The sequence below is a fragment of the Hemicordylus capensis genome, chromosome 4, assembly GCF_027244095.1.
Source record: "Hemicordylus capensis ecotype Gifberg chromosome 4, rHemCap1.1.pri, whole genome shotgun sequence".
Taxonomy (NCBI): Eukaryota; Metazoa; Chordata; class Lepidosauria; order Squamata; family Cordylidae; genus Hemicordylus; species Hemicordylus capensis.
Genome location: NC_069660.1, coordinates 148241740 through 148257304, shown reverse-complemented (window position 1 = coordinate 148257304; position 15565 = coordinate 148241740).

Below are 15565 nucleotides of genomic sequence, written 5' to 3'. Positions count from 1 at the left end.
TTAAGAAGAGCCTTCTCCACTACTCGCAGGGAAGAAGTTCATTGGATACAGCCCTTAGCTGTTTTTTCTGACAGAAATATGACAAGAAAAATGGGGGCTGGCTTCAACTAAAAAAGGCAGCTTTGTATCAGTCTTCCTCTTCCTTCCATTTACAATATCTAGTCCAGGCCCGTACAAATTTTGATTCATCAAGTCTAATGCAGTCCACTGGCCATGTATGGTGAAGTATCAGGGGCTCAACCAATTTCCAGTTTTTGCTGCCTGACAGAATTTGAAACACCAGGGATTTGTCAAGCATCTGGCAGGCTACAGTGTGTGGCTGGTAAGGTGCATTTGACTTGGTGACTCACAAGTTTTGCAAGCCTGGTCTAGTACAACTTACCTCATGTTCTGACATCAATGTGCTACATGTTTCCTTGCTTCCACCAGCAATCACCAGGGATGGTGTGGAAGCACACACTATGTCAGTACACGGGGTGGGGCGGGGTGGGGTGGGGCGGTGGAGGATGTGGTACCAGCCATGGTGGAGGGAGAAAGGGTTGTTTGTTTGTTTGTTTGATGTATTTCTATACTGCCAGAATTTGAATTGCTAGGTGGTTTACATGATTAAAAACAATCATAAATGGCTGTTTTCTGTCAGCTGTCCGGTATTGTAATGCTAGTTTCTCTCATATATAGTCACCCTTTTGATACATGCAAGCAGGCTTCAAACGTTCACCTTTGAAATATACAGGTCTCTACTGTATAGGATGATTATATGCAAAAGCAAAATGTATAACTTCACACCTCAACAACAACAAAAGAGTGGATGTATCATAAATGTGATTATAGGCAGGGCTGAGAATGCCTGGTGTTAGAGGTTAGCCTAGTCAAGCATATATGTCGATTGGCCTAGTCATATATCTTGAATTGGCCTAGTCAAGCATATATCTCCCTGTTCTGGGACAGTGGAACAAAGGGTAAAGGCTGACAAATGACAAGCGAAACCTATGAAATTCAAGACAAGTTAAATTGATTAAACATCACTGGATTCTCATGAGTGTTGCCAAACAAATTCATGCATTAGACCAGTGAACAAATTTAGAGCCATCAAGCCAAACACAGTTCTGCTCACCAGCCATGGAAATGATTTGTGATCCATAGAGATAAGATTAGGAAATAGTTCAGGATGTTGGATAATAGGGCTGTTCTCATGAACGGCATCAGGGTAGGGGATTAGGTAAGCCTCCCACCCTAATTGGGGAGCCATCGTGAGAATTCTACAAGCAAGGTAGGAGGAGGGGGAAATTACGGTCTGCAAGTTAGGTATGGAGGCATGAGGTACATGGAGTTTCCCCCCCTCCATCCTCATTCTGGAGCTGGGTACAAGTTCTGGGCTCGCTACTACTGCCTGCCTCAGTACCCAGCTCACAGACAATAATTTTCCCCTCCTCCTACCTTGCTTGTAGAACTCCCATGATTACCAATGGGGAGCATGCATGGCTCCCAAATCAGGGTAGGAGTCTTCATTAGAACATCCCTATTGTTTTGTATTCTTCATGTGAATGTATGAAGCTGCTACACTGAATCAGATAATTGGTCCATCTAAGTTACAGTCTGTTCTGATTGGCAGGAGCTCTTCAGGGTCTCAGCCCCATATTAAGGCCATCTTATTGGCCTTATTAGGGCCAACATAACACTAATTTTCAAAAAGGGATCAAGGGCCAATCCAGGAAATTACAGGCTGGTTAGCTTAAAGTCTGTTCTGGGCAAATAGATGGAAAGCATTTTCAAGGATAAAATTGTAAAGCACATAGAAGAATACGTTCTGCTGCAAGAGAACCAGCATGGTTTCTGCAAAGGTAAATCTTGCCTCATCAACCTTTTGGAGTTCTTTGAGTGTCAGTAGGTATATGGATAAAGGTGATCTGGTTGAGATAGTTATCCTGGACTTCCAAAAAGCTTTCGACACAGTTCCTCATTAAAGTCTCCTAGTCAAAGACTCCTGAATCAAGGGATAAGGGAACAGAACCAGCATAGCGTAGTAGTTAGAGTATTGGACTAGGACAGGGAAGACCTGAGTTTGAATCCCCATTCAATTATGAAACTCACTGGGTGACTCTGGGCCAGTCATGTATCTCTCAGCCTAACCTACCTCACAGGGTTGTTGTGAGGATAAAAAATAACCATGTGTGAGCTCGCCCGAGGAAGAGCAGGATATAAGTGTAAAAATAAAATGAATAAATGAATAAAAACTACATGTGTGGATCGGTAACTGGTTGAAGGACAGGAAACAGAGGGTAGGTATAAATGGAGAGTTTTCACAATGGAGGGAAGTAAGAAGTGGGGTCCTCAAGGGATCTGTACAGGGACCGGTGCTTTTTAATTTATTAAAAAATGATCTAGAAGTTGGGGTAAGCAGTGAGGTGGCCAAACTGCAGGTTCATTTTTGCCCTTAACTCTGGTTTGCTCAATTTGGATGGTTTTCTGAATTTGGGAACTGGATGTGAAGGGACCTCTAGTTCCCTATTTTGTCTGAATTCAGCCATAGTGTGCTGCAAGCCCTGGAGCTTCTTACAGCTCAAGGAAGTGGGGCAATCAAGGCAGCATCAACAGTATGTTGCTGTGGCACAAGGAGAAGACGATTTAAGAGTTTTATTGAGGACCATAACTGCTCAGCAGAACAAGCCCAACCAGGCCTGTATGAGGGAAGCCCAGCTTATAATCTATCCACCCACGGAAGCTGGTCTAGCTGGGATCTAGCATGGATTGACCAGCTGTATCCCCAACCTCCTCCCGTCCAAACCCACCCTTTTAATCTGCACTGTGCAACAGTAACTGAGTGTGTTGCTGTTTTTCCCATGGCAGGGAGAGCTGAGGTGTAGCAAGGTTGAAGGTGGCCCCGGTGCAAGCTATGGAGCAGCCTGCTGCCCCTTTGCATGCCCCTTTGCTCTCCCCCCTCCCTTTCATCCGTCACTTTGCTCCCCTGCCACCCCTTCACTTGCTGCTTTGCTCCCAGCTGCCCCCCTAGTTATCCCCTACTAAATTAGGAAAGAAGCACCTTTGTAAAGTGGTGATTCTCTTTATTTAGCAGGGGGAGAGCAACTGGCCCTATCCACCCCCAGCACAGCATCCCTCCAGTGACTGTTGCTGGTGCCTATTGTATGTTTCTTTTTTAGACCGTGAGCCCTTTGGGGACAGGGAGTTATTTTATTTATTTATTTGAATCTATGGCAACCACTTTGGGGGATTTGTTGAAAATCGGTAAATAAATATTTGATGTATTCATATGCCTGTGCTCCAGCCAGATCAGCAGCTGGGCCAGGCAAGTGGCAGTGGGCAGCAGGAGTGCCACAGGAGTGCACTGGGGGTGGGCCGTGCCACTGCCGTGTGTCGCTGTGAGCTTTGAGTAGCAACATCTTAGTCAGACCCATCATTAAAGAGTGGGAGGGATGAAGAGACCACTCCTCCATCCCACTCTGGGGTAAAGTAGGAATGGAATATAGATTGATAAAAATATAAATAAACAAGATGTCAGTTTTGAAATAAGGTATATATATGGTGATTGTGTTAATTTGATTTTTTTTCTTACACCAGTGGGACATTTTAACTCCTCAGTCTTTAGGTGCATATGTAGCCCTGCCAAAATGGTTCCAAGTTTTCCAGCATTACAAAAGTGGTGTGAGAAGAAATGATGCGAAAGCTCTGCAGTGCTGATGTACGAAGGAGCCCTTAGGCTATTACTCATTAGGAATGATTCAATGGAATTGAGAACAGGGAAATTTAACAGCCATATAAAAGTCTAATGAATGGAGCCATTACATGGTTGTAAAAAAGAAACTCTCTAAAGGAGATAGCAGACATTGAGGCTGTTCACACAATCAGCTCTAACCATGTTCGGTCAACCCTACCTGGGTAGGGCTGCTTGTTTGAAGCATCGGGGTTGAGGCCAACCTGGCACTGCCTCCCTGGGGAGCCTGGGAATTTATCAGGTCACTGGTTGTGTGAATTCTCGGGCTGCACACAGCCTGAGCAGACACAGAGCTGGGTGCCTAGAGCGCCCAACTCATGGGGGAATCCATCAATGCACTGCACTCATCATGTGATGCATTGTGAGATATCTGGAGGCTAAGATGCATTTCCCCAGCCTCCAGAACACCGCATGGCTCATGACAGCGCCGGTCATGTGGGCATGCGAGCCGTGCAGCTATTTTCATCATTGGATCATCTGTGGGGAAGGTAGGTGCTCTCCTGCCTCCCACTCCCTCCCCGGCCCAGAAGGTCATGTGAACAATCTTATCCTTTTGCTTGAGTCATTTTGCCTGATGGTGCACCATGACGATGTCCTCAATAAGCACAGGAGGCGCCTCAGCCTACAACATCACTTTCTGGTCTGTGGCAGAATTGTGCTGGTGTGTTTCTATTACACAGACCTGTAATCGGCTGCCAGCTTCCTTAAAAAAACCAGAATTTGACAGGATCTGTAATCAGCACTGAGGGCATGTTGCAAATATTTCTTAATCCTACTGTGCATCCCAGTTGCTGCTATTAACGTAACCAGCACACCCACTGAGCATACTGAGCACACCCAAGATTTGCTGGACTATGCCATTCTTTTTCTGAATGTGTTGGTCTAAAGTGAGACATTGTTTCTCAGCAAAAATTCTCTCTGAATTATCTTAAATATCATATGACTTTAAAGAATGGAATGAAGTGTGGCTCCACTTTGTTTGCATTATTTTTCTGAGCATTTAACAATTTTTGCTGAAGATTTTTGAAATTGACCTTTGTCATCAGCGTTAGACATTACACATTAAATTAATTACTCCAATTTTTAAAAGCCATACAATTATTAATCTGCGGGGGGAAATCTTGAACCAGTTAATGTTCCTTGAAATAGTGAACTCATCTGTTTCCCCCTTATATCAGAAGAATTCAGATATTATTCCTTGCTGAAAGAGAGTATAACATCCAGTGGGGGGTGACAGGCAGAGGTCTCATTCAATACCTTTAAACATATTTTCAAATGATAATGTGAAATATATTTTAATTGAAATCCTTGCAAGTTAAAATGTATAGACCTGCCATGTCTAGATTCTGTGATTTACTCAGAAATGATATTTTAATACCAGCAAACTCTTGCTATGTTTATTAATAATAGTCTAGTTGGGTAATTTAATTTTCCTTTCTTTTATGGAAGAGCCAGAATGTTATGAGCAGAACAAGCACGACATAATTATTTTGTCTTAATTACTCATGACAGGAACATAGCAACTTTCATTTTTGTTGCTAAACAGGCTATATTAGTGTTCTCTTAGTAACAGGAAGCATTCTGCATTGCATTGGAGAAGCAGAAACAATGTTCCTCATGAGCATTGGATTGAACAAGCTGTTAGCTACTGAAAACAGCTGCTGTCTTGGAAATGGTAAATGTATTTCAGTTTAACAACAAAGTGACCTGCTTGCTTTGGAAAGCCCAACAGCATAGTTTTACGTTAGGTGTTTATCCTAAAGCAAACTGGAAAGCCATTTAAGATAGCTCATCCAAACACATCTAGGCAAACACATGTTGGGGGTGGATCACCATTGACTGGAAGATGAATATTCAGGGGTACACTTTAGGGAAAGTAGGATGGAGTTCAAGATATGTGACTATTCTTTAAAGGTATAGTTGTGCCGTTAATTCGGTGTCGACTCTTGGCGACCACAGAGTCCTGTGGTTGTCTTTGGTAGAATACAGGAGGGATTTACCATTGCCATCTCCCGTGCAGTATGAGATGATGCCTTTCAGCATCTTCCTATATCGCTGCTTTCTGATATAGGTGTTTCCCATAGTCTGGGAAACATACCAGCGGGGTGTTAATTTGATTTTTTCTTTCACCAGTGGGACATTTTAACTCCTCAGTCTTTAGGTGCATATGTAGCCCTGCCCAATTGGTTCCAGGTTTTCCAGCATTACAATAGTGGTGTCTGAAGAAATGATGGGAAAGCTCTGCAGTGCTGATGTACGAAGGAGCCCTTAGGCTATTACTCATTAGGAATGATTCAATGGAATTGAGAACAGGGAAATTTAACAGCAATATAAAAGCCTAATGAATGGAGCCATTACATGGTTGTAAAAAAGAAACTCTCTAAAGGAGATAGCAGACATTGAGGCTGTTCACACAATCAGCTCTAACCATGTTCGGTCAACCCTACCTGGGTAGGGCTGCTTGTTTGAAGCATCAGAGTTGAGGCCAATCCTGGCACTGCCTCCCTGGCAACCTCTCTAGGACCACATATATTTCTGGACAACACAAGTGCTATACACTGTGGCTGTTATGAACAATTAAGTAGGTCTATATGTTAGGTATGTGAGCCAAAGGGATAAATCCCTTAGCTGGATAAAAAGGGCACCTGTTTAACTGAACTGATAGCATCACAGTTATGATGATGAATAATAACCTTAACAAATGCTCTTACAAATGCACTTGCTTGTGATTTAACTTTGAATATACCAAAGAGCAGGCCATTTGTTGAGAATGCCCCCCATTCCACCCAATTTCCTTCTCCAGACACAGACATCTAAAATGGCAACCCATTAGTGTTGCTTTTTGTACTATTACTTTTTCATTTATTTCTATATCACAAAGAGGGGATGTAAAGATAGACCTATAGACAACAGCTGAGAAAGGTGGACTTCCCTACCTTTGTCCTAACCATCCATCTGCCTAAACTTCACCAAACGTTCCCTCTCATGATGGTGGCACTTTCTGGTCCCCAAGTCCTAAGCTGTGTAAGGCACCTGGGTTCTCTGTAGGACAACGGTATGCACTTTTAATTTTTTATTTCAGACTTTACTTGACAGCTGGATCACACCGGTGTTTCCCACAATGAACATGTGAAGTATGAAGGGGAGACATGCATCTCCAAACAGATACTGGACATGCATCTGGAAGCTGTAGCCAATCATGGCTCCCCATCATGTGTCTTTTGCATCTCCCCAAGAGTTTAGGGACATGTATCAGGCCAACACATTTTACATGTGATCAAAATAACCCAGCTGCTGTACAAAGCATGATGTAGTTGTATTGTAGGGGTCAAACTAGACATGATTTTGAACATGTCATTTAGCCTTTTGTTGGGATTGTTTGTTTTTTGTGAATAGTAGTTGTGGTCCCTCTGATCTGAATCAAAGCTGTATGGGATGGAAGGGGGATTTCACCCTTTGCCCCATCACTTCTCCAGTCTGGATTATGGGGGGAAGGGGCACTACTATTTTACTACATTTCTCAAGTCGCATTTCTGATCAAGGGACATTCCTGTTTTGTTTGCTTTCTGAGTTCCTTGGTCCTCCTGGGCCAAAATAGCAGCGAGAGGGCTTTGATCCAAATCAGAAATATGGCAGGCACCATGGGTTAAATCCTCTCTCCCTCCACACCTCTGCCCTGCTCTGGATCAGCACCCTCTGCCACATTTTCTATTTACAAAGATACAGGGCCAAACAGCTTTCATAAAGCACATATAGGTTTTGTCCTAAACTCAGTAGGTGGCAGATGGAAGTTCCTCATATAGGAGAGAGCATTTTCCCTCCCCTTATTTTTAGAGGGGGCATACCCTGGTTCTCTATTAAACCCCTGCCTCAATGTTCCTTAGTTAGCATCAAGTCTTACTGCAGGGCCATTGTGAAGAGGGTATGGTGGCTGTTGTGCCAGGGATTTCATCTCCAAAGGGGATTGCTGGATAGTCTTATGGCAATGGGCCACTTCTGACACATATCCCCCCATGCCTCTTGATTTGCGGTGGCCAGGTTGGTCTCTGGGTCATCCCGGAGAGACCATATAACTCCTGTATTGAAGGAGCGACACTGGCTGCCGATTTGTTTCCGGGCAAAATACAAGGTGTTGGTTATAACCTATAAAGCCCTAAACAGCTTGGGCCCTGGGTATTTAAGAGAACGTCTTCTTCGTCATGAATCCCACCGCCCATTGAGATCATCTGGAGAGGTCCATCTGCATTTGCCACCGGCTCGTCTGGTGGCCACTCAGGGACAGGCCTTCTCCGTTGCTGCCCCGAGGCTTTGAAATCCGCTTCCTAGTAAAATAAGAGCTTCCCCATCACTGACAGCTTTTTAAAAGTCTTTAAAGATGCATCTGTTCACCCAGGCTTTTAATTAATATTGTTTTAATGATTTTAATGCTGTTTTAAAATATTGTTTTAAAATTTTTAAATTGTGGTGTTTTAAACTTTTGTGGTTTTTTAAACTAATGTTTTATTTTCTGTTTTTATTTTGTTGTAAACCTCCCAGAGACATAAATTCTGGGCAGTATAAAAATGTGCTAAATAAATAAATAAATAAATAAATAAATAAATAAATAAATAAAATTTGCAACTGCTGTGGCAAATTTGCCTGCTGGGGCACCAGTCTTTATGTGCACGGCCCTGTGTATAATTGCCGCTAGGCAAGGGGCATATACATTGTGCTGAGGTAAAAAAACACATTAAAGTCATTCGCTTGGGTGGGTTGCAGCTAGAAAACGGCTTCCCCTGCAGCAGAGGGAAAGGAGAAGCTTTCAGTGTAAAGGAATGTACAAATACAATAAAATACAAATGAATGGGTGTTAAAAATGTTTAGCCAGCAGGACAGGTCTGAACAAAGAGGGAGGGCACACCTATGCTCCTGTGTGTTTATGTCTAAAATAAGGAGGTACGCCTGGTAACCGGTGGGGAAAATATACTTCAAACATCCGCAAAGGAAAACAAGTGGAATGCCTACGGGCTAGGCTGGATATTGACTTCCCTCTGCTCAGATAAGGAGAGGGAGGGAGGGGCCATAGCTCAGTGGATGAGCACCTGCTTTGCAAGCAGATGGCCCCATATTCAGTCCTCCAGTTCAGGAACTCGGGCAGAGGCCCTTCACAGCCCTGCGCCCTGACACCCTGGGCAGCCACTGCTTGTCAGAGTGGACAGTACGGAGCCTCAGGGATGCTGTCAGAGGTCTGCCTAGTTGGACAACTGCCCAGGGCCCAGTAGGACCCACTGCTGATGTCCAAGACCACCTTTGATCCCCTAGGCTTCGTGTGGCAGAGTTAATCTTTTGGATCCCACCCTGGTAGGAGGGGGTCCCTGGAGGACAGTTTGTTGAAGGCTCCCTGAAAGCTGGAGCTGGTTGGATTAATTGGCTCAATATAAGCAGAGCAAGGGCAGCATCAGGGTTAGGCAATGGCTGAGGTCCTACAGCCAGTCCCAGACACCCCAGGGCTTATATGCGGGGGGTGCCTGGAGGAGACACCCTTGCTGTGACTGTCTCCCATCCCAATCCCCTTCTGCAAATGGGAATGTTCCTGCCTCTGCAGAATGCTCCCATTTGTAGATGGAGAGGGTGGGAGAGGTGTTAGTCTCTCATGCTGCAGCTTCTTTCTCCCATCTGCCTTCTCATCTACAAATGAGAACATTCTGCAGAGGCAGAGACATTCCCATTGATAGATGGGGAGTGGGATGGGAGAGAGTCCCCCAGCTATCTTTCCTTGGCTGACATTCTGTGCAATGTCATGCACTCACTAGACCTTAACAATAACCCCAGGAGCAAGAGTAATTTCAGTATTTTTTGTTTTTACAGGTCGCCCTTGTTATCCGCAGCTTCAACAACTGTGGTTTTGCATATCCATGGATGGGGCTTATATATCCAGTTTCTTTATCCATGGTATAAAAGTTAGGCTAAAATTAACCCATTCACGGTTTTGAGTGGCTGGAAATGACCCAGAAATGACTTCCGGTGTCATTTCTGGCCTTCATTTTACAGTGCAGAACCATTTTGTGGCTCCTAAAAAAAATCCCCATCATTTCCTACAAAATAATCAAGGAATTTGGGGTTTGGGGGGCATTGCTGGATTGCTGGAGACCTGGAGAGCAAGGTTCAGTACTTTGTTTCTCTTATTTCTGCCACCTCCCTGCCTTTTTAACCACTTTTTGTGTGTAGGAACCTAACCCCTGGATTCCCATAGGTCTCATTATTCATGGTTTCCATATTTGGGCCTATAGGCGAGAATGGATGCCCCACAAATAACGAGGGCCACCTGTATATGGGCACAGGTTGTAGTGGCTAACATACTGTACAACGTTACACATCGTTGTGGGAAAGTGCTGTTGTGTGAGTGCAAAAATGGTGTTGCATGACAGTGTGGCCATTGTATATAATACAGCCATATAATGAATCAGACCATTGGTCTATCTTGCTCAGTATAGTCGATTACTGTCTGGCAGTGGTTCTCCAGGGTCTCAGACAAGGGTCTTTTTTAGCCCTAACTGGAGATGCTACCTGGGATTGAACCCAAGACCTTATGCATAAAAGATAAAATCAGCTGGCCAGGGTGGGGTGTGTGTAATTACATTGCGTATGGAAAGAGGGGAGTTTGGCCCTTTCCCCCTGTCCTGTTTTCCTGATTAAAATGTCCCCCTAAAGCTGCTATTTGTTATTCAGGGCAAAACATACAGGCACCATATGATAGTAGTTTCCTAGATAGATTCATATCTTCTGGGAAAACAGTGGGGGAGAGTTAAGCCCCCCCCCCCGATCCAATTTAGGGCTCCTCTCAGTTGCTTTAACCTTTAATAAAACAAGAGGCCATCTTGTGCACACATCTCCCATGGCAAATTGGAACAGCTGGCCTGAAAGATTTTCATAACTTCTGACAAAAATACCTTTGTTCCTTCCTTCTGTCTCAGAATAAAATTAGAAAGGCAAATCCAAATGGTTGAGTTGCTAAACTCTGCTTTTCAGCTCTGAATCCACAGATTACTCCTTGTGGCACTTACTCTCGGATAAATCTAGGGCTAGTCGTACAATCAGCAGAATCCAGTGGTAAAGTTTTTCATGAAATGTAGCACCTTCAGGTTGTATGTGTGAGGGGAGAGGGGGCTGCATGTCTGGATTTTCCCAGTCAGAAAAAACTCCCTGCCCATAGGGATTTCACATTTCACAGAGAAGGCTAGGCTGAATCTTCTTCCCAATATGCTAGCTTTGTCTGTGGGGACTTTTCTTCCACAAGGAAGAGTTCTACCATGCAATCCCTGACTGTAGCCTCAGGCAGTCCAATAAAAACTTTGTCTTGTAAAAGTTGAATGTGATTTTTACCCTAAAAGAGTAATTCTCTTGTCTTTACATGGGACATAAGCTACATTTAACCTAGCATATTTTTGTTGAGCTCTGTTTCTAGCCACTTAGCTGCTTTATAAAGTTAAAAGCAACACACACCTTTTGATGGCTGTAGCAAGAGACAAAATAAAAGCATATAGGTCTTGATTCATCTTGCACTGGCCAAAAGCACAGGATTGGATACATGAGTCAGTGGTCTTGCCCAGTAAGATAGTTTTTATCTTCTTATAAGGGGAAAGATGCATATGTTATTTCCCCAGAGGTGATGCAACAGTTGTATACAATTTGGCTCCCACCACTTAGCTTTGAAGTTCTCTGATTCTGTGATAAGTCAGTTTCTCACAATGCAATAGAAAATAATCTTATGTCATCAAACCAGGGTTGACCCCCTATGCTTACCTGAGGTGAAATGGTACCTTGTCTGTTAATATGGATGCAAATATTTAATATGGATGTGATGGAGCATTCTTGCTCTCTGCATCATCCCAGACTTGCCCATGCTGAAAGGGAAGGAGGATCCCTTCAATGAGCTGCCTTATTCATCATTCACCTGGACAAACCCAGCCTTAAGCCAAGGCAGGAGATCACCTGTTCACAAATCTGGGTTGTCTGTGTAGCAGTGGAAGCAGTGGAGGGCTTCCTCTCAATCTGCTATGGATACAGTAAGCATAAATGGTGCTAACCTTACCTCGCTGGGCATCTAGAGTAGGATACTGTAGTATTCAGCTCTTCTGATGCAGAAGGAGTTGGAAGGGCTTTTATTTTCCTTGTGGTTCTTGGTGTGATGCCTTAACGAGGCATGTGAATTGGGCTTAACTGACCCAATCCACCCCCAGCACAGCATGCCACCAGTAACTATTGCTGGTTTCTACTTTGTTTTTCTTTTAGACTGTGATCCCTTTTGGGACAGGGATCCAACTTATTTATTATTTATGTTTCTATGCAAATTGCTTTTAGAAGTAGAACAACAACAACTATGACTTCTTCTTCTTCTACTACTACTACTACACATATTTATATACTACCTCACATATTTATAAACTACTATGCATATTTATATACTGCTTTATATATCTGCAGAGGCAGAGGAATAACAGAGATTGTGATGATTTGAGGAAGCTAGAAGGTCCAAACAGGCAAGGAGGAAAGACATGTGAAAAAGTCCAGCAGATGTGGTACTGAGTGGGATGAAAGGATGTATGTATGGATGGAAGGACTGACGAAGAGCAGCATTCTGTTGAGTCAGGTCTCAGAACTAGAACACTGATTACTTTTACCATTCAAGAGCACCTCTCCCGCCCCTACCTGTGGTGACTGATGCCTCTCACCACTATAATGTTTGAAAGTGTTCACTACCTGATTCAGGGCCACCATGTTGCATGAGTTTTCATGCCCTCGCCTCCCGTGGCTGCCAGGCACGTGGAAGAGGAGTGCAGAGACTCACAATGTACATTATTAGTCCTGATTTGCATGGTGAGCAGCTCCCAAACTTCAGGTGGGGAGGCAGATCAGTGACTGCACAGAGACATGTTGCCAGCAACATGACTATGGCAAACATTAAAATGTGTGTGCACACCTTTGAGACTTACCTAGGTGGAAAGGGAGCCAGCAGAAGCTAGTGTGTTGCCAAAACAGCAGGAAAAAATGTGTGAAGAAGTGTGCTTTGGGGTTGGATGAGCCACAGGGTCAGATGAAATGGGTTAGAGAAGAATCCACCAAGCAAAAGCTCTTCTCCAAATCCTTTCTCTTAGAGTGGTGAGACCAGAGCATTTCCCCTCATGTTCCCAAGGCTCTATTGTGAATGCCACACAGAAGTACATAAGCATAGCCCTTCCTTTTAATCTCCAAGCAAAGCATATGCTTTTAAAATGGCTTCAAAGTGGCACAGAGGATATTCTGTGGGGAGTTCTATTCCTGAAGGTAAGGCACTGCACGCTGCTTGGATGGAAGATTGCCTGTGAAGGAGCCACATGTAAGATACTCTTTTAACCACTTTGGGGACATAATTGGGTGCCAGGCATGTGGAACAGGGTGGGGGTAGACTTTTAAATTGTGCCTGCAGGTTTACAGCTATTTGTAGTGAGATGTGCTGTGATCTCAGTGTCTGTGTGTCTGTCTCCCACTATTAACGTTTGTGTTTTTAGTCTGATAGAAACCAAATTCACAGCACAATAGGGGAATAACCCTGGGGACCCTGGCAAGGTGTTTTGTTTGGTTTTGCTGGCCTGCCATTTTGTTTCAAGATAGCAGCCACTCCAAGTATAAGCAACATGCCTTTGAAACTCTTGTACTGACAGTAGGATACAAACCAAATTCAGTAGGATACAAACCATGGGAGGGGGGTCCTAGGTAAGTGTAACCATGTTAAAAGAGCAGAAGGTAGGCTCCATTACTACTAGTTTTGAATGGGTTGTTTATCACACATGAGATAAGGAGAAGGAAAGCACAGAAACTCCAGGATATCAAGTGCAGGGGAGTAGTCTAACATGAAGGGTTCATGGAGTGCATCCAAGAGGTTGACTCTTATGCCTGGCAAGGACAGTGGCTCTCACTTCTGAATCTCTCTTGTCAAAAATTGCTCTTGCTCCATCACAGTAAAGCCTGTTCTGTATTACCTCCAAGGGCAATGGCCTATGCTTTGGAGCACTTGCCCTTCTTTTGAGTCACACAGACTGGGAGGGCTGTTGTCCCTATCCATGGAAAACTGCTGTGTAGGCATCAGCCTTAGGCCAGCGAATTTCCCTCTGATTCCTATTTGGCAACAGCAGTTCTTGCTAACACTGCCCCACCTTTTCTTTCACAGCTTTTTTTCTTGCTAACACCTGCAGTTTTCCTGCCAGGTCCTTCCTTTTAGCACACACGTAAGCAAAGGGGTGGGCAGCTGAAATCTCTGAGACAATCAGACAGGAAGGGCATTTTTGTCCTGCAGATCCAAAATATCCTGCAAGCTATTGACACTCAGAGGAGTGGAGTCCTGGGCACACAAAGGGAGCAGTATGCACTATTTGGATGTAGCATTTTGTTCCCTCTATCAGAGAAGCACATCTACCCTAGAACAATACCTGTAAATTCTTGCCCATGTCTTCCTTTCCTGGTGTGTGCTGAAGGATCAGAAGCTCTGTACGAGTTGCAGCTTAACATTTTTATAGTTACTTGCAAACCATATTCTACCAATAGAAACTGGAGATAATGTGATATTAGAAATGGACCCTGGATTGAATGTCAAGAAGAGTGTAAACAAGCTCCTCAGCCATTTTAGAAGGGGTACCTGTGTTTCCAACCACTGTGATCCACCAATCAGTCTTTATTACAGTCTTTGACCATGGCATAAAAATGGTGATTAAAATCTTCAAATCCCCAAATCCTAAAGTCTTAAAATCTCAAGATCCTAAAATCTGTACAGCTGTAAACTACTGGTTTTAAAATGCTGCTGATAATACTAAAGTGGGATTGCAAAGCTATGCACTGTGTCAAGTCTGCTACTCTGCTTAGGTCTTGGTGTCAGTCAGAACCGAACAAATTTTACCCACTGCTGTGCAGAACTTAGCAACATTATGTGTGGTAGCAGGATTGGAGTCAGAGAGCAGGAGAGAGGGGTAGAATTGGCTTGAGCAACCTGGGGACTTGAGTAGTAGTGGAAGGATGAGAGTGGCACAAATGTCTCTCTATAATGGGCAATGGAAAAGAATGTGTGCTGTTGTTCCAACTTGCCCAGTCACAGGTGTTCTGAGAGGGGAATCCTCCTGCACCTGTCTTCTAGCACAGCCAAGGGGAGGGCACAGCCTTGGGCCAGGGTAAAGGCCCTTCTGTGTTTTGGGACTTCCAGCTGTGTTAGATATAGGCGGGAGATGCAGTGTATCTTCCTCTTTCATTGATGAGGCAGTTTAGTTTGGCACTCTACGTCTATCATAGCAATAGCACTTACATTTATATACCGCTCTATAGCTGGAGCTCTCTAAGCGGTTTACAATGATTTAGCATATTGCCCCCAACATTCTGGGTACTCATTTTACCGACCTCGGAAGGATGGAAGGCTGAGTCAACCTTGAGCCCCTGGTCAGGATTGAACTTGTAACCTTCTGGTTACAGGGCAGCAGTTTTACCACTGCGCCACCAGGGGCGCAGTAATGGTCCTAGTAATGACATTTTTCTCATTAGTGTCCATTTCCAATTGGACTGGTAGATCCTGTAGTATTAGTAGGGCTAGTCCCAGTGGGCTGAGGGATAGTCTTAATAACCAGTAGTTGAATATAGCTATTCAAACTCCTGCTTTCACCTTTCTCCAAACATAAGCTAGCCTTAGAGACACACCATGGGACTTGGAGAACTGTTCTTAGGAATCTGGAGTGGACAAGCTCCCATGGGGCAAAGTTGGAAAATGGGCCCAATAGCGGAGTTGTGCCAGTGACCACTGTGATAAAATAACTTGGGTTCAGTTTTATAAATCTGGAC